This window comes from Bos indicus x Bos taurus, chromosome 11 (genome assembly GCF_003369695.1).
Source record: "Bos indicus x Bos taurus breed Angus x Brahman F1 hybrid chromosome 11, Bos_hybrid_MaternalHap_v2.0, whole genome shotgun sequence".
In the NCBI taxonomy this organism is placed as follows: domain Eukaryota; kingdom Metazoa; phylum Chordata; class Mammalia; order Artiodactyla; family Bovidae; genus Bos; species Bos indicus x Bos taurus.
The window spans coordinates 21,688,047-21,711,239 of NC_040086.1; the positions used below are offsets into that span (position 1 = coordinate 21,688,047).

At 39.9% G+C, this 23,193-nt stretch overlaps 1 long non-coding RNA gene across 1 annotated transcript; it reads left to right on the forward strand.

Annotated features, from left to right (window-relative positions):
• The first annotated feature begins 13,794 nt into the window (after positions 1-13,794).
• On the forward strand, positions 13,795-21,376 carry LOC113900718. Its single transcript, XR_003513227.1, has 3 exons — positions 13,795-14,062; positions 16,043-16,114; positions 21,208-21,376. It is a non-coding gene; the product is annotated as an uncharacterized LOC113900718 (long non-coding RNA).
• The last annotated feature ends 1,817 nt before the right edge of the window (positions 21,377-23,193 follow it).

Genomic DNA, 23,193 nt, shown 5'->3' on the forward strand with positions numbered 1-23,193 from the left:
AAGGATATGACGTCTCAGAAGTAGTAAAAGTATTCATTTATAATGTGTGGGCATACATAGTCGTGTCCAACTTTTTGCCACCCCATGAACTGTAGCCTACCAGCTCCTCTGATGTGGAATTTTCCAGGCAAGAATACTGGAATGGGTTGCCACTTCCTACTCCAGAGAATCTTCCTGACCCAGGGGATGAACCTGCATCTCTGGCGTCTCCTGCATGGGCAGACAGATTCTTTACTACTAGTGCCATTTGGGAAGCCCTAATTTATAATAAGCTAAAGTAAATCAAGGGTACAAGTTGTAAACTCTAGGGTTACTATTAAGAGAACAGTAAAAGTATGTGTAAACAATATCTTGTATAAATAGTAAAAGAGAAAAGTAATAATAAAGAAAACTCAAGCAAAAGGAAGGCAAGAAAGACAATAAGGGGAGGTTGGGGCTGACATATACACACTACTATTTATAAAATCAATAACTAATAATACCTATTGTATAGTACAAGGAACTCTGCTCAATACTCTGTAATGACCTATATGGGAAAAAAAATCTGAAAAAGAGAATACACAGAAGAACTGTACAAAAACGGCCATAATGACCCAGGTAACCACAATGGTGTGGTCATTCTCCTACAGCCAGACATCCTGGAGTGTGAAGTCAAGTGGGCCTTAGGAAGCATTACTACCAACAAAGCTAGTGGAGGTTATGGAATTCCAGCTGAGCTATTTTAAATCCTAAAAGATGATGCTGTTAAAGTACTGCATTCAATATGTCAGCAAATTTGGGAAATCCAGCAGTGGCCACAGGACTGGAAAAGTAAGTTTTCATCCCAACTCCCAAAAAAGGGCAGTGCTGAAGAATGTTCAGATCTCCGGACAGTTACATTCACTTCCCATGCTAGTAAGGTTATGCTTAAAATCCTTCAAATTAGGCTTCAGCAGGACTTGAATCAAGAACTTCCAGATGTACATGCTGGGTTTAGAAAAGGCAGTGGAACCAGAAATCAAATTGCCAACATTCTCTGAATCGTAGAGAAAGCAAGGGAATTCCAGAAAAACATCTACTTCTGTTTCATTGACTACATGAAAGCCTTTGTGTGAATCACAGCAAACTGTGGAAAATTCTTAAAGATATGGGAATACCAGACTATCTTACCTGTCTCCTGAGAAACCTGTATGTGGGTCAAGAAGCAACCATTAGAATCAGACATGGAACAATAGACTGATTCAAAATTGGAAAAGGAGTACAACAAGGTTATATATTGTCACCCTGTTTATTCAACTTATATGCAGAGTACATCATGCGAGATGCCAGGCTGGATGAATCACAAACTGTAATCAAGATTGCCAGAAGTATTAATAATCTCAGGTATGCAGATGATACCTCTCTAATGGCAGAAATGAAGAGGAACTAAAGAGCCTCTTGATGAAGGTGAAAGAGGAGAGTGAAAATGCTGGCTTAAAACTCAACATTCATAAAACTAAGGTCATGGCATCCTGTCTCATCATTTCATGGCAAATAGAAGGGAAAAAAATGGAAGCAGTGACAGATTTTCTCTTCTTATGCTTCAAAATCTCTGAGGATGGTGATTGCAGCCAAGAGATTGGAAGACATTTGCTTCTTAGAAGGAAAGCTATGACAAACCTAGATACCATATTAAAAATCAAAGACATCACTTTGCCAACAAAGGTCTGTATAGTCAAAGCTATGGTTTTTCCAGTAGTCATGTGCCAATGTGAGAACTGGACAGTAAAGAAGGGTGAATGCCGAAGAATTGGTGCTTTCAAATTGTGGTGCTGGAGAAGACTCTTGAGAGTCCCTTGAACAGCAAGGAGATCAAACCAGTCAGTCCTAAAGGAAATCAACCCTGAATATTCATTGGAAGGACAGATCCTGAAGCTTTAGCTTTAATACTTTGGCCACCTGATGCAAAGAGCCGACTCATTGAAAAAGACCTTGATGCTGGGAAAAATTGAAGGCAAAAGGAGAAGAGGGTGACAGAGGATGAGATGGTTGGATAGCATCACTGATTCAATGGACATGAACTTGGGCAAACTACGGGTGGTCTGAGGGACGGGGGGACCTGGCATGCTGCCATCCATGGGGTTGCAAAGAGCTGGACGTGACTTAGTGACTGAACAACAACAACAACATACATATATATGCAACTGATTCACTTTGCTATGCAGCAGAGACAAACACAATATTATAAAGCAACTGTACCCCAAATTAATAATAAAAAAAAGACAATAAGAAAGAGTAAGTAACGAGTGGAATAAATAGAAATCAAAATACTGAGACATTAGCTATTAACCCCAGATTCTTATGACTTCACTATTGAATTCTTCCAAATGTTAAGGAAGAAATAACAGTCTTGCACAAACTCAGAGAATACAAAAATACCAACTCATTTTATGAAGCCAATAAACTGTTGATCTCCAAATCTGAGATCATTACAAGAAAAGAAAATTATAGACTACTTTCTCTTATCAGTGATGAAAAAAATTATAAATTAAATATCAGCAAGACAAATCCAGTGGCATATGATATATAAGATGTGTATTTATTTCAAGCATTCAAAGTCAGTTTAACATTAATAGTCTTATTATTTACCCAATAAATAAATAAAATATATATGATAATCTTTATAGATACAGAAAAGGAATTTGATAAAATTCAGTATCCATTCATGGTTTAAAACTCTTAACAAACTAGTTATTTCTTCTCTTTCTGGAAGTCTTTTAGTTTGAAATAAATTTAGACTTATAGAAATGTATAGTCACTGTTATAAAAATGAAAACTCAAACCACATATTGGAATACAATATTTGTAAAACATACCTGAAGGACTTGTATCAAGAATACAGAAGAATGCTTATGACTCAGTAAGAACTCAAAGTGAAAAAATGCAATTTATAACATGGGCAAAAGATTTGAATAGATATTTTATGAATGGCCATAAGCACATGAAGAGATGCTCAACATCATTAACTGTCAAGGAAATGGAATTAAAACCACAATGAGATACCAGTACACACAAACTAGAAGGGTTAATATTAACAACACTGACAGCACCAAGTATCGGCAAAGATTTGGAGCAACCGAAACACTCATATACTTCTGGTAGGAGTGTAAACAATATGGCCACTTTGGAAAAATCTGACAATTTGTTATGAAGTTAAACATAGACCTACCATAGGACCCAGCAATCACATTCCTGTGTATCTACCTAAGAGAAATGAAAACATATGTATTCATAAACATATATATTAATTCTTGAACGTTTACTACAACTATATTCATAATGGACCAAATCTGGAAACAAAATGTTCTATTAAACAGGTGAATGGATAAATCAATTGTGGCACATCTATACAGTGGAATACTATTTAGCAATTTAAAAAAACTTAATGAACTACTGATACATGAAATGATATGGATAGAATTTGAAAAGCATTATCCTCAGTGAAAGAAGCCAGACACAGACTCCCTACCTGATTCCATGTGTGTGCAGTTGTACATTACAAGGTACAGTGGTGGCATGCATGTCCATGTTGCCAGTGGTCATGGGGTGGGAGAAGGAAATTGACTTCAGAGGGCAAAAGGGAACTATATCATTAGTATGATGATATTTACCTTATAGAATGCATTTGTAAAATCCATAGACTTGTGCTCTTAAAATTGGTGAATTTCATTGTATGAAAATCATATCTCAAAAAAAAAAGAAAATCATATCTCAATAAGTCTGACCCCCCAAATAGGTCAAAGATTTGAACAGGTACTTCAGAAAAGAGAATATCCAAGTGCCCGATAAACATGTGAAAAACCACAATGTTGGAAGATGTGAAGCAACTGTAACTGTCCCACACAGCTGGTGAGAATGTAAACTTGGTACCACTTTGGGAGACTATTTGGCAGTTTTGATGACTGAATATGTGCATAACCTGTGGCCCAGCAATTTCGGTCCTATTTGTAGTAGTCAAAATTTACCAACAACCCAAATATCCATTCAACAGTAGAATAGATACCTAAATGGTGTGGATCTACACAATGCAATACTACACATGATGAGAATGAATGAACTACCGCTACATATGTGTGAAACATAATAATAAATGAAAGAAACTGTGCACAGAAGGCTGCATGTATTTAAAGTTCAAAAACAGAAGAGATTAAATTATGATAATAGACATCAGGATTGTGGTTATCTGACAGAAGGTTATAATTGGGTGGGAGCATAAAGGGGATTCTAGAGGGCCAGTAGCCCTTTTTGATCTTTGTACTTATTACATATGCGTGTGTTCACTTTGTGAAAATTCATTGAGATTCTCCACTTATGATTTGTACCATTTTTATTTATGTAATATTCAATACAAAGGTGTATTTAAATACTTATAATCATATGAATACTTGTGTAACAGTCACAATGTAGATTTTTAACTAAGCAAATTCTGTTCATCTGAATTTGCCCAATCTAAGAATATTGCATAAATGGAAATCCAAACATTCAAACCGGAAAATTATTTGTAGTACAAAAGCACCTTTCATTTTACAAAGCAACACATCAAATTCATGAAAGGAACAAGGAAAACACCATAGAAGATCCATTTTTCAATTTTGTAAATTTATCCTAAGGAAAGAAAAATTCAACAGAAGCACAAAGCTTGCTGTAGAAATGATTATTTTAAACATGACATCTATTAGCTAAAATCAGCCCAAATATTCAATGAGTGGACCAAGATTTAACAAATTATGCTATTATCAGTACAAGATAATAACATACACTTAAAATGGTGATCAGACTTTGTAGAGACACTAAAAATTTTTACAGGTACAATGTTAGGTAGAAAAATAAAATTTAAGATGATAGGTACACTATGTGAAAATGAACCAATAGGTGATATAAAAAAATAAAAAACTTTTGTGTTGGAGTGATTTATGGTTTTGTTTTGTTTTTTTTTTTTGAGGCGGTAGCCCCCTACATTCAACCTCCCTACCACATGAATATTTTTTATATTATTTGAACCAGTTAGAGTTCTTCTATTGCAAGAAACTAACTTAAGTAAAAAAGAGATTTATGGAGTCATAAAGGAGTAAGTTACAGAATCAAATCAATTACTGCATACCTAAGAAGAAAGAAAAGGAACTAGGAAGGTTACAGAGATTTTAGAAACAAAAGTTCCCCAGCAAAGTCTCTAGGATTCTGCCTTCTGATGACTAGTCGTAAATACCTTCTTTCCCTGTGTGCTGCTATGCAAGATTCAAATTATTGGAGGAGAAAATCTAATTATTCTGGCCTGCAGATGGTGACTGCAGCCATGAAATTAAAAGACACTTACTCCTTGGAAGAAAAGTTATGACCAACCTAGATAGCATATTCAAAAGCAGAGACATTACTTTGCCAACAAAGGTCCATCTAGTCAAGGCTATGGTTTTTCCAGTGGTCATGTATGGATGTGAGAGTTGGACTGTGAAGAAAGCTGAGTGTCGAAGAATTGATGCTTTTGAACTGCGGTGTTGGAGAAGGCTCTTGAGAGTCCCTTGGACTGCAAGGAGATCCAACCAGTCCATTCTAAAAGATATCAGTCCTGGGTGTTCTTTGGAAGGCATGATGCTAAAGCTGAAACTCCAATACTTTGGCCACCTCATGCAAAGAGTTGACTAATTGGAAAAGACTCTGATGCTGGGAGGGATTGGGGGCAGGAGGAGAAGGGGATGACAGAGGATGAGATGGCTGGATGGCATCACCGACTCGATGGACTTGAGTCTGAGTGAACTCCGGGAGTTGGTGATGGACAGGGAGGCCTGGCGTGCTGTGGTTCATGGGGTCGCAAAGAGTCGGACACGACTGAGCGACTGAACTGAACTGAACTGAGTCAAGTATCCACCTTATCCTCTGATTGCCTGCCACATCAGAACAACCTGGACCTGGAGAAAGACACTTCCCTAAGGAAGAGGGGTAGTGTTGTTACTAGAAGAACTGGGTGTAGAAGGATCCTGGGAGGGCCAAAACAGTTTTGTGAAATTGTACATCGTGTTTTCAATAAATCAGAATATTACTACTTTTTATTTAATTTTAAATGAGAATATGCTAATTGTAGAAACTATAGAATTCAGTAAAGTGTAAAGAAAGAGTAATGAAAAAGCAAGCATCCTTTATCCTATTATTCATAACCCTGTTCAGTACTGCTGCATAATTAATTATCTTCAAAACTAGAATGACTAGAGGCAGAAAGTAGATTAATGATTGCCTAGGGGTTGGAGGGAGTGGGGAGACTGGAGGATGATAGCTGAAGTGTACAGGATTTCTGTTTTGGTTTTTTTTCAGAGTTTCTTTATAAGGCTCTAAAATTGGATTAAGGTGATGGCTGACTGCTTCAAATACACTAAAGCCATTGGACATTTCATAGGCAAATGTTGTGGCATGTGAATTATATCTGAGTAAAGCTGGAATCAAGATTGCCAGGAGAAATATCAATAACCTCAGATATGCAGATGACACCACTCTTATGGCAGAAAGTGAAGAGGAACTAAAAAGCCTCTTGATGAAAGTAAAAGAGGAGAGCAAAAAAGTTGGCTTAAAGCTCAACATTCAGAAAACTAAGATCATGGCATCTGGTCCCATCACTTCATGGAAAATAGATGGGGAAACAGTGGAAATAGTGTCAGTCTTTATTTTTTTGGGCTCCAAAATCACTGCAGATGGTGACTGCAGCCATGAAATTAAAAGACGCTTACTCCTTGGAAGGAAAGTTATGACCAACCTGCTGCTGCTGCTAAGTCACTTCAGTCGTGTCCAACTCTGTGTGACCCCATGGACTGCAGCCTACCAGGCTCCTCCATCCATGGGATTTTGCAGGCAAGACTACTGGAGTGGGGTGCCGTTGCCTTCTCCATGACCAACCTAGATAGCGTATTAAAAAGCAGAGATATTACTTTGCCAACAAAGGTCCGTCTGGTCAAGGCTGTGGTTTTTCCTGTGGTCATGTATGGATGTGAGAGTTGGACTGTGAAGAAAGCTGAACACCAAAGAATCGATGCTTTTAACTGTGGTGTTGGAGAAGACTCTTGAGAGTCCCTTTGACTGCAAGGAGATCCAACCAGTCCATTCTGAAGGAGATCAGTCCTGGGTGTTCATTGGAAGGACTGATGCTGAGGCTGAAATTCCAATATTTTGGCCACCTCATGCAAAGAGTTGATTCATTGAAAAAGACCCTGATGCTAGGAAGGGATTGAGGGCAGGAGGAGAAGGGGACAACAGAGGATGAGATGGCTGGATGGCATCACTGACTTGATGGACATGAGTTTGAGTGAACTCCAGGAGTTGGTGATGGACAGGGAGGCCTGGCGTGCTGTGATTCATGGGGTCGCAAAGAGTTGGACATGATGGAGAGACTGAACTGAAGTGAACTGAAAGCTGTATTTAAAAGTACTAGTGTAACCAACTGTTCCAGTTTGCCCAGGACTTCCCTGGTTTAGCACTGAAAGTCCCATATAGCAGGAAACCCCTCAGTCCTGGTGTAATCTGGACAGTTGATCATCCTACTCAAGATTTAGAAGCTTAAAATAATAAACATTTGTAATCTAGTTTCTCTAGACCAAGAATGGAGGCAGAGCTTAACCGTATAGTTCTGGCTCAGGGTTTCTCATGAGGTTGCAGTCAAGATGGCACCTGGGGCTGCAGTCATCTGATGGCTTGACTTGGGCTGAAGAGTCTGCATCCAAGTTCACTCGTGTGGTTTTATCAGGAGGCCTTAATGTCTTACCATGTGGGTCTCTCTGGCAGCTGGCTTTCCCCATGAGCATGTGATCTGAGAGAAAGGCTAACTTGGATGCTGTGGAGTCTTTTGCAACCCTGTCATGAAAGTTACATGTCATCACTTCTGCCATATTCTATTGGTCACACAGATCAACTCTGGAACAATGTGAGAAGGAACAACACAAGTGTGTGAATACCAGGGGGCAAGAATTATTGGGCCATCCTGGAGGCTGGCTCCCAACTCTAACCCTATCAGCATTTTAGTAATATTCTGCTGATTTTTAAATTGTAGAACATATGGACAATTTAAGAGTGCAAGTATAATAGAAAAACATATAATGATGAATACCTTTGCACATATATTTTATTTCCCACTCTGGTTATATGGCATAAATTTCTGATGTGCAATTATTAGGGTGCATGGTTTAAGCATTTTATAATTTGTTATATATTGTCATAATGCTTTTCTGATATTCGCAGTGTATCAGAGTGCTCATTTCACCATACCCTTGCTAACCTCAAATATTATTGATGGTAGCTGTGCCAATTTCTAAGTGAAAAATTGTACCTCCTTGTTTCAGAGCGCCTTTTTAATAGCAAGGTTGAATATTTTTCCATGTTCAGTGGCCCTTGCTAATAAATAAGCACGCAATAAGCCATAAATCCTTTCCAAATATATTCATGCTTTCATTCAATATTTATTGAATGCCTAGTGTAAGAACAGTGAAATGTCTCTACTTCTAAGATGCTCACTTTCAAGTGAGAGAAATGGACAGGGAAGCTGTTCCATATATTCTAATCTGGGAAAATATTTTAAAAGTTCAGAGTCAAAAAACCATTAGGTTGCTGGTGGAGACTGAAAATATTGATAACTTCTCTCTTGCTAGAACATCAAATACAGAGCTGAGAGATGGAGCTGAGAATCAGACCAAACAAAGGATCTCAAATCAAATCTTGTTGGCCTTGTCAGCCTCATCAGGAAGGTTAGATCTTTTCTCTGAGGGCAAAGGAAAGGAGGGGGCGAGCTGATCAGATTTGTGCTTTTGTAATTTCCCTTTGACTAAAGTGTGCAGAAGAACCTGGAAAGGGGTAATAATCAAGATAGGGTGGCCAGCCAGCCAACGACTGTAGTCTAGGAGGGCGCTGAGGATGGCTTTATCCCAGCAAGTGGCAGGAAGGATACTGAGAATTGTCTTAGGTTTAAATAGCACCCCTAGGTCTTCAAGAAAATTAAGCAATAAAACAAAAGATTGACAGGTGGACTCCAAAACATGCCATTTACTGCTGGAAAAAGTTCCGTAGAGGTCTTAGCTTAGAGTGAAAGCCAAATGAGATGCTAAGTGAAGCCCTAGGTGAGGGCAGCCCTCTCTGAGGTGAATTTTGAGGTATGCCACCTGGATCTCTCTTCAGAAATAAAGGACTGATTCTCCTGTGCCAGAAGTGCTGCTACTACACTCAGCTAGCAGCTGAGGGCCTTGGCAGAAAAATCCCGATAGCCCAAAGTTATGTCTCCTTCTTGAGTGGCTGGAATTCAACGACTGATCAGTAAGGAATATAAAGCTATGGTCCCCCTCCCCCAATTTGAGACAACTTTGAAAGGTCATCCCAGCTCTGGGGCTCCCTGGAGAATGGCCACAGCCTTTACTGAGACTAACTCTCAGCTGCACTTCTCCCTTTGCCCAATCTTGCTCCCTTCTTTTTGCTTCCTGCTCATTCTTCCCATCCTGTCCTTTTCTTTTCCCTCCCTTTTTTTTTTCTTTCTTTCTCTTTCCTTCCCCAACTGTTGATTCCAAAAGCACTACCTAATAAACCTCCTGCACAATAGTACTTATCTCAGAATCTGCCTCCCAGGGAACCCAACATGTGACACCTCGGGGAATGCAAAACCTGGAGGGCTGGGATGTTTGTCTCCTGTAGCTAGCAGTCGAGAGGATGAAAAGTGGCTCAGAACCAATTCGTCTAGACAAATCATGGGTCATTCCACCTTCCCTGAGATAGAGCAGTCAAATGCATGGAGAAATGCCAGGACTGACACCACCTATGTTTGTTCAACAAAGCAGAAAATATTAGGACACCACTGAGTGAAATTAAAGAGATAGAATCACTGGGAATTAACGTAGTAGATATAGGCGAGGAAAAATAGAGCCAGTCAAAAGTTACTCCTAACATTGCAAAATAGTTATCCTCCAATTAAATAAATTAATTAAAAATACAATAAAAAAAAAAAGAAGAGCTCTTTCTGGATTCCGTGGGTGGTGGTGCATGGCCTTCTTGGAGCAATTTTTCTGGTGACTACTGTAACCTGCCCCTGTACGCCAAGTCAGAGGCCTTCTTCCGAAGGGCAGAGGGGCGTGAGCCCTGCCCCGTGGTCCCGCCCCGCGAGGCCTCCATCAGGAACGTGACTCGAACCTACCACCCCCAGGCTCGCCACCTGACCCTGGAAAAAAAAAAAAAAGAAAAAGAATTACTCCTATGTTTCTTACTCAGGTAACTGAGGGCATGGTAGTGCCTTGTAGTGTGATAAAAGAAAAAAACAAGTTTGAAGGAAAACATGTATTCAGTTAGACGTGCCTTTAGGAAGTCAGAGTTGTTCATTAGGTGATTAAAGATACTATCGAGTTCAGGAGTGTGGCCTGGAATAGCAATATATTGTGTGTGCTCATCAGTGTCTGCCAAGTAATGATGAGGATCCCACAAGGCTGACAGAGAAATAATTTAGGGAACAGAAGTAAATTTATTTTTAAAAAACCCAACAGTCTCTAATTAACATTTCCAGATATTTGAAAAGGTACAGCAAGAGCAAAGATGTGATAAAAAGGATGATCAGAAATATGAGGATAGACATCTTGGGAATGAAAAGTATGCTTGGCAAAATAAAAATTTCAGTGGAAGGATTAGAAGATAAAATATGTCAGACAGTAGAATATGAGAAAAAAAGGTGGAAAACATCCTTTAAAAAGACCCAACAGTATCTTTATGTAGGTCCTGTCTTGGTCTTTTTATTGTTAATATTCACCCTTGGCTAGATTTCTGGATTTGCTTTTAGTTCATACAGGGAAAGGCTAGGGTTTTTGCATTGGACTGGAACAAAAATCTGGCTGAGGGGAAGGGATGGAGCGGGGAGGTGAAGAAGGGATAACTGCTGGGGTCTTTTCCCTGAGAAGGTTAAATGGAGTGGGTCCAAAGCTCTGGTGCATGCACTCACATTAAATGGTAGAACACCGTTTCTTTGTGCAGGGGTGGAAAAAAAATGTTTGCGGGAGCAGAAAACTTCGTGTCTTAGTCTTTGTATTAATAGCTCTATGAATGTGGGTCTTCCCTCTGTTTAGGAAAAGAGCCTCCCCTTTCTAAAGGTTCCGAAAGGTCAGGCTGCTGTAATAGAATACCATAGGCTGGGTGGATTATAAACAACAAAAATTTATTTCTTACAATTCTGGAGGTTGAGAAGTTCAAGGTCAGGATGCCAGCAAATTTGATGGTGAATATGTGAATATCTGGTGAAAGCCCACTTCCTGGTTCTCACTGTGTCCTTACTTGGGGAAAGGGGAAGGAGAAATCTCTGGGGCCTCTTTTAGAAGGGCCCTAATCCCAGTCAGGACAGCTCCACTCATGACTTAATTATCTAAGCACCTCCCGAAGACCCCACCTCCTGATACCAGCATATTGGTGATTAGATTGCAACATCACTTTGTAGACAAAAGCCCATATAGTCAAAAGCTATGGTTTTTCCAGTAGTCATGTATGTGTGTGAGAGTTGGACCATAAAGAAGGCCAAAGAAGTGCTGAAGAATTGATCCTCTGAACTGTGGTTCTGGAGAAGACTCTTGAGAGTCCCTTGGACTGCAAGAATATCAAACCAGTCAATTCTAAAGGAAATCAACCCTGAATATTCATTGGAAGGACTGATGCTGAAGCTGAAGCTCCAATACTTTGGCCACCTGATGTGAAGAGCCAACTCATTGGAAAAGACCTGATGCTGGGAAAGATTGAGGGCAGAAGGATGAGATGGTTGGATGGCATCAGCGACTCAATGGGCGTGAGTTTGAGCAAACTCCAGGAGACATAGTGAAAGACAGGGAAGCCTGGCACGCTGCAGTTCATGGGGTTGCAAAGAGTCAGACACGACTGAGGGACTGAACAACAACCACAAATATGCATTTTGGGGGATACAAACAGTCTATTGCAGGTGACTGGAAATGGAAGAAGTTCTTTCTGCTGGTTTCTGTGTTCTCTCTGAATGGGCACTGTCATCTGCTGAGGCTTGGTGGGTGAGCAGGGATGTTGGGGTGGGATGTGGGTAGGGAGCTGTGAGGAGTGTGAAGATTTGGGAGGAATCATCTAAACAAAGGATTAAAAACAACAACAACAAAAAGCTGCATAGGGAAACAGGAAATGATCGTCAGGCTACTCTGAGGGCTCAGGTGAGTGGTAGCTGAGTTGAAACACCACTGAAAAGTTGAGAGTGATTTTGACAACCAGAGCTGAAAATGAGGAATCTCTGGAAAAGAGGAGGCAAGCTGGTCTCATAATGAAAAGGTTCTTGAGAAGAGACTTGCATAAATGAAAAAGAGAAAAACATCCTCCTATGAGTCACAGGCCTCATTTTCCTCAGCTCCCTGGTCCTGCTTTGATGTTTACAAAGGGACAAGTGATTATAAAGGGGAAAGGTAATGGGAATAATAAACCCAGGACGCAGGAGAAGGAAGCGACTCCAGAGCCCCAAGGACGAAGGGACCAGCAGGTACTCTGCTGCGAGGAAATGGGAAAGGACTTCCTGGAGCTCTCTTCATAGATCAGTCCCATCCCCACCCTCACAGAAACTCCCTCCAGGGATCAGACACTTGGTTGTCTTTGCTGCTCTACCCTTAGTACCTAGAACAGAGTCTGGTACCGCACAAGTACAAGGTAAACACTTGGTGAATCAAAGATGTCCATGGTGTAGTCACAAGCTTTTTGAATGGCTGAGCACACTAAAGTCTGGTGTTTTGTTTTTTCTTCTCCGCCTTTACAAAAAGCTTTCAAAGAGCTTTTGGGCCTCTTGGGCCTTTTCAAAAGACAAATAGTCCTACTGCTGCTCCAAGGGCCCCACCGCCCACTTCCCAACTGAAATTGCCTCTCTCTGTTCTTGTTGGAACGAGAGGCACAGCTTGCTTTGCGAGAACCTTGCATAGAAAATGGTGCAATCTGGGCCACTTTTCATCTTTTCCAATCTCATTTCCTAAAATTAAAGAGAGAGAAATGTAAGGAATCTCAGGAATATGAAATTTCTCTGGAATGATCTTTATTGAGCAGTTCTTGGAACCAGCTGAAATCCTGAAGCTCTGTCAATGTGGCCAAGAAGAAGGGAAAATGACAAATAACTTCAACAGTCCTAGCCAAACTCTGAAAAAGATATCTAGAGCTATTTTTTTCCTTCTGAGAGTGGTTTGCCTTTCCCCTAGTTTAGTAATTGTTAAAAGATTGTTTTAGATTCTTTGGGGGGTGGAAGAAAAGAAAGGAGAAGGGAATCCAGTGTTTAGGAAGTAGCACGATGTTAGTAGTGCCCTGGAAGCTGTGTAACTTATACGACTGTTTCATACATGCTGACTTCCTCTCCTTTCAGGGTGCCCCTGACTGTTAAGTAGGGTTTTTATTAATAGCATTCTCCTAAGGAGATCGTTCACAGCATTTAGGTTCCCCTTCCCATTTCCATCTCTCTTTGTGGCCTGTAAATCATCTTTCCAAGGGCTTCATTCATGGTGAAGAGCCATTTTGTCTGCCTTACAATTACCAAAAAGAGTGTAAGAAAAACTGTGTTAGTCTGCCAGATGGGCCAGAAACACTTGACTGCACTAAAAAATTTCCAACCATGGTATTCTCAGCTTGCCCTTTTGCTGTGAGCAGTGCACAAAGTCCACAAGCATTTCCCCTGAAATCTCCACGGCCCCTTGGCCAAGGCGAGTTTGGCTGGTTACCAGAGGCCTGGGAGGAGACAGCCTATCGAGTGGCAGTTTGCTTGCACCCTTGTTCTCACCCCATTGTAAGCAAACCGCTTCCAAACTGAGCTGGTGGTGAGAAGGGAGCTGAAACTGATTTGCCCTCAGTCCGCCTGGGTGAGTGTTGACCCAGGACTGAAGCACAGAATCGCTGCACACCAGCCTGCCTGGGGCACATTGCGCTGAGTCACGGCTTCCTCAGGAATGCAGCTCGTCTGGAATGCAGTGCAGGGGCACAGGCCTTTAGAAAGGGGAGGCTCTTTTCCTAAACAGAGTGAAAACCTACATTCATAAAGCTACAAGAGATGTTTTTAAAAAAAAATCACACATTACAGGTAAATAAAGAATTTTTCTTTCTACTTCTCCTCCCACCTCCATTTCAGGTTCCTACTTCGGGCCAAGGCACATTTCATTTTGGACTCTATCTTTTCATCTTTTCAGATGTTTAAATATCTGTATTATTTTCTATGTATTATATAGTTATATGTGTATACATACACACATAACAGAGATTTATAGACAAAGGGAATTTTGCTTTGACCTGAATGGTGTCATACAGTGTGGATTATTCTCCAACTTGCTTTTTTTTTAAAATTAGTTTAGCTACGTCTCTTGGAGACTTTTCTGTGGCAGTAGCTTCTAATTCTTTCTAACTGCTGCATACGTGCTTGCTCAGTCATCTAGTCACGCCCGACTGTTTGTGACCCCACGGACCATAGCCCGCCAGTCTCCTCTGTCCATGGAATTTTCCAGGCAAGAATACTAGAATAGGTTGTCCTTTCCTCCTCCTGGGGATCTTGCCAACCCAGTGATCGAACCCACATCTTCTGTGGCCCCAGCATCGGCAGGCGGATTCTTTACCACTGAGTCACCTGGGAAACCCAACTGCTGCATACTCTTACACGTAACTCAGATGCATTGCTGTTTGTTCAGCTCTCCCTCTTTCGGTGATTATTTTGATTGCTCTGGTTTTCACTGCTACAGATAGTCTTCAGTGTACAGCCTTTTACCACTCTCCTTCTGGCATCCATGCAGTATTTCTCTAGAGTAGATACCAAGGTGTAAGATTGCGGAGTCAAAGGATAGATGCATCTCAAGTCGGAAAAGCTGCTGCCCAGTTTGTTCTCCAAGAGGCTTTACGCAGTTTATAGTCCCAGATTTAAGAGAGCACCTCCATTTCAATATGCTTGTCACGCTTGATATCGATCTTTCTTCCTTATTGCCAATTAAATGTGGAAAATGGTATCCCCCATGCTTTTACTGGCATTTCCTCCTAATATGGTGACACTGAGCATCTTTTCAAATGTTTGTCATTCGTGTTTACTCTTTTGTGAATTGCCTGTTCATATTTTTTTGTCCATTTTTTATTTTGTTTGCCTTTTTTTTGAGGATCTATAAGAGCAAGTCCTTTGCTGTGTATGTTACAATGATCTCATCCAGTCTGTCACTGGAATTTTCATCTCATTTATGGCTTATTTCATTGAACAAATCTAAAGTTTTGATAAAGTGAAATTTCTTAATCTTTTTAACCCTTTTTTGTTGTGGCTTTTGCAGTTTATATATTGTTTCAGAAGATCTTTTCTATCCCTAAGATCAGAAATTTGGTCTTCTACGTATTTTCTTATTATAGTTTAATAGTATGTTAGCTTTTTTCACCCAAATCTACCTAGAGTTTATTTTAATAAATAATTGAGGTTAAAAAAAAGTCACTTTGGGACTTCTCTGTGGTCCAGGGGTTAAGACTCCATACTCCCCAATGCAGGAGTATGGGTTCAAAATCTCTGCTTGGGGAACTAAGATTCTGCATGGCTTAGCCAAGAAAAAAAAAGGGGGTCACTTAATTTTTCTTTCTAATATTAGCCAGTTGTTTTAATATCATTTATTGAAAATTCCATTCTTTCCCTTGTTGTTTCAGGATACTACCTTTACAATCATACTAAATTCCTATAAACATTGGCTTGTTTCCAGGCTCTCTCTCTTTTTCTATTGCGCTGTTGATCAATTTTTGTTCTGTTGGAAATGTATTTTTGGATAATTTGGGGACAGTTGTTATCTTGACAACCTCACGTCCTCCTATTCAAGTCTTCGTCTAGGTTTCATAATTTTTTCTTGTAGTTCTGGCACATATCTTATTAGTTTTTTTGGTGGCTATTTTCTACTTTTTGTTGCTATTGTGAATGGAACCTGTTTTTTTCCCTCCTTATCATACTTTCTGTTTTCAAAATAATTGGTTTATTGACTTTTTTTTTTTTTAACATATTGACCTTGCATCATTGGTTCTAATAGTTTTCAGCTGATTTTCTTGGATTTTCTAGGTAACTGACCATGTTATCTGGAAACAGAAACCACTGAGTCTCTTCATTTCTGTTTTGTCTGGGCTCTTTCAGGTAAGAATAACAGAAACGTAATTCAAATTAACCAAAAAAAGGGAAGCTTATGCACTCACTTAACTAATAAGCCAATACGTTTGGATTCAGGTGATAAAACAATGTCATTTGATCTTGGTCTTGCTTTCTCAATCCCTCTACTGTACCTCCCTTTGTCTTGGCTCCATTTCAGGTCATGATCTCCCTGTGGTGAGATCCTGCCAGAAGCCCCAAGCTTACATCCTATATTCTCTCAGCAGCACCCAGAACTTCCTTTTTAGTGTTCACCTTGCAAAGTTTCTATTTGCAATAATTCGGTCAATAGGATGGTTTTGATTCATTGATTTGCTTATATGCTCATCTCCAAACCAATCGTTTCAGTCAGTAGATTATAATATGCATGCAGACAGGGAGTGAGACTGGTTCTTTAAGGAAAATTGAAATGTTTTTATCAAAAGAAGAGGATATGGATGGTGGATAGAGGAAAAGCAGGCAGTATCCACTCTGCCATATTTAAACCTCTTTCAATGTTTTCAATATTTAAACCTATGATTTCTTTTCTTTGGTCTTATAACCTTCCCCTCATTTTGGGGCGGGGGGATGTGTGTGAATTTTTCTTCATGTTATGGCTGCTACTTTTCGCTCACTTTCTTAGCATTAATTTCCTCCCTCCTTCCCTTCCTTCCTTCGAATGTTCCTCTAAATACAACCTTCCCTGTTTAGCAGTTTTGTGGTTTCTCCAGCTAGTTCCTGGGCTTCCAGGCCAGACTTTGATCTTATTCTATAGTGTTATAGATCCACTTCCTTCTCCAGAGTCAAATTCTGGCTGTGAGACTGTGCCTGGCTCTTCCGCATCCTCTAGTATGTCGATTTGTTCAAGCCTGCAGTCTTAAGCAGCTTCCGTCAAGGGGGTAGTCCTGTCCGACCCTTGATTTCAGTTACCTTACACAGAAGATGTTTAGCCCCTGACACCTTGTATGGGTCCAGCTCCTGAATTCCTTTGTTTGCTTTCGGCCAAACAAAAGGAAGGCCTTCAGCTCGAGGCCACTTGCTTTATTATTTCCATTCCATTTCTGGGCAGCAGAGGTCTTTCTGAGTGTGAACAAAACTTCACACTCTATTTCACACTTCACACTTCTCTCCCATTTTACATCTCATCCGTTATCACCATCGTCTTGGTTTAGAGTGGTCCTCAGAGCACTGTAAGTCCACTCCCATTTGCTCTTTACTGTTCAATATCCTCCTCCCCTCTCACCTTCCTCTTGGAAACTGTCCTCTCTGAGGTCAATGCTGCCATTTCTCAGTCACTGAAATAAATAGCTTTTCCCTTCAGTCCTCATTTTCTTCACTCGTTTGCAGCATCCAGCCACGTTGATTGCTCTCCTTTTGCACCTCTCTGCCTTTGGCCAATACTGTGCTCCACCGACTTGGTTCACTACCTCTTCTGATTCTTCCCTTTTTAAACCTACTTTCACTTCCTCCTCTTATGTGTTAGCTGTAGAGGGCCCCAAGGTCTTTCCCCTCTGGTTTCACTCTCTGTTTCCTTTACCCTTATACTTTCTCACATCTTCAGTAACCTCTAAAGTGAGTGCCTGTCTTCATCCCAGGACTTTTCCCACCTGAGTTCTATAGCTATCCATCTGCCTGTGGTAGTTCTACTTGATGTCCTGCTGTTCCATCAAATTTATTCCCCTTTTGAACTTTCCAAATTCCATCACAGGTACCATCTTTTCCTAGTTTCTAAAGGTCAAATTCACACCCATCCTTGATCCCTCCTATTTTCTCCGCAGCCAGCTAATTGCACATTTTATTGATCCTTGTGCCTTGAATTTCCTTTCTTGATTGCACTGTTTGTGCACCTGCCGTGATACCCTATTATTCCTTTTTCAGACCATTTCAGTGTTTTCCTAGCAAAGCAGGATAGCTTAAAAGTGGCAGAATTTTCATGAGTTTGTGTCAAGCTTTATGATTCTGGACACTCCCTTCCAGAAAAGACTTATAAATATTCTAGCTTTCTTCCTGGTCCCCTTATTGCCCCAATAAAGGAGGGAGAATCCTTTATTGTATGGGCAAAATCAAGACTGATGTGGGTTCAGTCCAGAAAGGCTAAGTTGTTCTATTAGAAAGAGCCAGACATTATCAATAGGAGAGAATTCATTTGAATTGAGACTAAAAGGAAGAGTAAGAATTATTTTGACAACCCAGGGAAGAAAGGCTTGTTTTCCAGAGAGAATGGGAAGCATAAGCAAAACAGAAACAAAATGCAACATGGTGCCTGTGAGTTGTGTGTGTGTGTGTGTGTGTGTGTGTGTGTGTGTGTTGGGGGTCTACAAAGAGTCAATGTGAGCCAGGGAGAATAGGGATAAATGAGGCTGAGCACAAAAGTTTTCTACATCAAGCTAAAGACGACCGTTTGGGCTAGAATCGGACATGGAACAATGGACTGGTTCAAAATTGGAAAGGAGCGCATCAAGGCTGTACATTGTCACTCTGCTTATTTAACTTATATGCAGAGTATATCATGCAAAATGCCAGGCTGGATGAAGTACAAGCTGGAATCAAGATTGCTGGGAGAAATATCAACAACCTCATATATGCAGATAATACCTTTCTAATAGCAGGAAGTGAAGAGGAGCTAAAGAGCATCTTGATGAAGGTGAAAGAGGAGAGTGAAGAAACTGGCTTAAAACTCAACATTCAAAAACTAAGATCATGGCATCTGGTCCCATCACTTCATGGCAAATAAATGGGGGGAAAAATGGAAAAAGTGACAGACTTTATTTTCTTTGGCTCCAAAACCACTGAGTGTGCTGACTGCAGCTGTGAAATTAAATTACACTTGCTCCTTGGAAGAAGATCTATGACAAACCTAGACAGCATATTAAAAAGCAGAGACATCACTTTGCTGACAAAGGTCTGTATAGTCAAAGCTGTGATTTTTCCAGTAGCTATGTACAGATGTGAGAGTTGGACCGTAAAGAAGGCTGAGTGCCAAAGAATTGATGCTTTTGAACTGTGGTGCTGGAGAAGACTCTTGAGAGTCCCTTGGACAGCAAGGAAATTTAACCAGTCAATCCTAAAGGAAATAAACCCTGAATATTCACTGGAAGGACTGATGCTGAAGCTAAAGCTCCAATACCTTGGCCACCTGATGCAAAGAGCCAACCCATTGGAAAAGATCGTGGTGCTGGTAAAGATTGAGGGCGAGAGGAGAAGGGGGTGACAGAGAATGAGATGGTTGGATGGCATCAGCAACTCAATGGACATGAATTTGAGCAAACTCCAGGAGATAGTGAAGGACAGGGAAGCCTGATGTGCTGCAGTTCATAGGGTTGAAAAGAATTGGACATGGACTAGTGACTGAATAACAACAGTTTGGGGTATCAGGGATGCATTAGAAATGGGGATGGGGTCATATGGCTACATTTGTAGCCATTTGGATTGCATCTTTCATTAAGCAGGACTCAAGGTAGAGAAGGAATGGGTATGTATTAAGGATAGTGATAAGACTGTAATTTGCTGCTCTTCACTGCCTTTTTAGGGCTCCTTGTGACCAGAATTGCTGCATGGGGTAGTCTCTGTGAGGAAAGAATGCAGGAGCGGCTCCCAGAAAGGGGGCTGCTGGGATAGTCAGAATGAGTTTGCCAAGTTGGGGGGCAAATCAAGGTTTAGACCAGAGGAGTCACCATCATGGCTGGCAATATGGCTCTGCAGGTTATCATAGGTAGGAGTTTCATAGGAACTTCCCCAGTGGTCCAATGGCTAAGACTCCACACTCCCAATGCCGGGTGGGGTGCAGGTTTGATCCCATATTGGGGAAGTAAATCCCACATGCCGCAGTTAAGACCTGGTGCACCCAAATAAATAAATAAAATAAAAAGGGTCTCATGGATGAAACGGTGAAGGTGAAAGTGAAGTGAAAGTGAAAGTTGCTCAGCTGTGTCCGACTCTTTGCAACCCCGTGGACTTTACAGTCCATGGAATTCTCCAGGCCAGAATACTGGAGTGGGTAGCCTTTCCCTTCTCCAGAGGAACTTCCCAACCCAGGGATCGAACCCAGAGCATGGGTCAAATGAAGATCTCAGCCCCTCATTTCATGGCTCCCCTACTTGTGAACCTCCTGTTGGTCTTTTAGGGCCCATTTGAAATGCTTGTTTCTCTCTGAAGTTTTTCCTTTAGCCCCTGGCCCGGTAGCTATCCCTTTTTCTTTGTAAACTCTATAACTTGTGGTTTGCAAGTATTTTATAGCTTTGTATTCCCCCTGTGGATAAAATCTCTTAAGATTGTCTTGCTTATCTTTGTATCTTCTCCATCACCGGAGACTCTGCCCTGTATATAGTTTCTACTGAAGAAACAGTAAATGAGTTGAATCTGTACTTTCATGGGTAAAGTACCTCCTACAGGATTTAATAAGTATGAACCTTAAATAATGAAATATTTGAAGGAACTTGAATATTTCAAAGCTCCAGCCATACAAGGCCTGAATAATTCATGCAAATATTGTGAAGAAAAGAACAAAAGCTTATCTAATAATTCAATACAGTGTTCTTTATTTGGGTCCATAAAAGGAGATCTCAGGCTTTAGTTTTGGTGGTAAGCTCAGCTCTGGAAGCTTTGAAATGCGGATTAGATCAGTTACATCACAATTATATTTGAAAATTGAAACGAAGCATTTCCAAAAGGCAGATTCCCAAGCTATGCCTTTTCAAAGGAGGTGTCATTTGGAAAGAAACTGAATCACACCATGAAAGATGTGGCGTTTCCTTTGGTTTCCACTGTCTTCTGTACTACTAGTGTAGGCTCACGCGATATGTAGAAATGTGCTTCATCAAAAATAGCCTGACTTCTCAAGTGAAGAACATGTATATGAAGTGTTTCTGAGATAAGAAGAGGCGCATTCTTGTTTTAGCACACATACCTCCTATGCGGCTGTATTTGTCTTATTCCCTTATTTGAAAATTTGGCTCTGTTTATAAAATCTACAAATTCTTACTCATTTAGAAGAGAACTAGAAAAGCCTGGAAACCTATGGAGCTGAATGGTATTTTAAAGTGCTCCTTCTCATTTTCTCTTCAGTAAAGAACCCAACGCTGTTACTTGTGTTTATTTGATAGTACACACACTTGGGATTACTCACCTGGGAGCGAGACCTGAGTTCTGGTGCAAGCCTTCTATTTACTGACCTGGGTGATGCAAATCTCTTAACCTCAGAGGTAAAATGAGGGGGCTGTTGCCTCTGACTCCGTGCTTCTGCAGTTTAATTATAATTAACTCAAACGTTTGATGAGCTCTTTAAAAATTAAAAAAAAAAAAATGGTTGGTGGCTTTAATAAGTTTGTACCACTGGGCCCTGAGTCGTATTTTTGAAGTAATATAAGACAGGGAGAGAGGGTTGAGAGGTCCCTTCCATTATATGAATTTCCTATTGAATGTGTTAGTTTGAGATAGCACCTGCCTAGTGTTAGGGGTCTATAGATACTACTTGAATTAGGGAAGGTAGTGATTAGGATAATGAAATTTTTTTAATTTGAAAAAACAACAAAGCCAAACAGAAACGAGTTTCTAATTTTATTGCAAATAACTTGCAGGACTGAAAATGATTAAAGTTGTCATACATTTCTACATTGATAAGCCCTGTGCCAAGGGATCAGATACAACACAGTAATCTACCAAGATGAAAAAGAGTACCATTGTTAACAGCTTATTTTAAGGGTTGTAGAGGTTTAAATGAATTTGCTTTGTTTCTTTGTCTTTTATTCTAAGAAGCTGTCTCTGAGGGGTTTATGCAGGAAATAGATGTGATCACCTTTGTGATGTGTTAAATTAGTAGCAAATTTAACTTTAGGATGAAAAATCATACTGGATGCAGAAATAGACATTCAAAGAACCACATACTAGTTGCAGGTTAGACATAATATATAAAAGTTATTTTTATAATGATTTTTAAATTTGGAATTATTAAGATTACACTTTTTTTTAAGTGTAACTGAGAGAAGCAAGAGCAATGTATTTGTGATCGAATTTAAGTCAGCTGCATGATATTTGTATATCTACATGTGAAAGTTTAAATATAATGACATTGTCTATATAATGCATATATAGTACACACACGCCTATGTAGTTAGAATCCTTATCTATTCCATAGGAAGAAAATGCTGTGTTAAAATGTCTCTAGCATTGAGTTACCTCTAAAGAAATCATATTGTTTTGTTTTTGTTACTTCCTGTTGGCCTAGTGACAATGATTCATGATAATGTAATGTAGTACATATGATTTCCAGTATCACGTGACATGTAGATGGATATATAAGACATCTGGAACACTATTCTTTTCTTAATTTAAATTTTAGTTGGAGGATAATTGCTTTGTAGTATTGTGTTGATTTCTGCCATACATCAACATGACTCAGCCATAGGTATACATATGTCCCCTCCCTCTTGAACCTTCCTCCCACCTCCCACCCCATCCCACCCCTCTAGGTTGTCATAGAACACCAGATTTGAGCTTCCTGCATCGAATAGCAAATTTCCACTTAGTATCTAATTTTGTATACGGTAATGTATGTTTCAATGCTATTCTCACAATCGGTCCCATCCTCTCCTTCCCCGAAACACTGTTCTTTAAAAACATAAAACTTCAACAGAAGTCTGTTTATCAGAGAATTTTGTCTCATTAAACAGTTAGTGTTTTGATTTCAATAATAGTAGGACTCCAACAGAATTGACCTTCAGTGTAGAAATATAACTGAACTTTATTTCTTAGCAATTATAACTCATATGTAAAAACAGAAATCTTTTTTTTTTCCACCAGTTTGTTGTCTTTTCTGCAAATACATCACTTTCATTTTATGATTGGAGTGAGTTTTCTTTACAGTAGGCTTCTTAGAGACAGATACTCATTTTAGAATTGGAAAAATTAAGTTGCTAATGATTAACTTTGGAGAGGAGAGAACAAACAGAAATACAGACATAAAAGAACAAATAATTTTGAGTTAACAACACTGGCAGGATTAGATGAACAAACATTTCAATAAAGAAGTGCTCAACAAAGTTTAATTGACTAATTTAATGATAAGTAATGGGAATTAGTGGAATTTGACA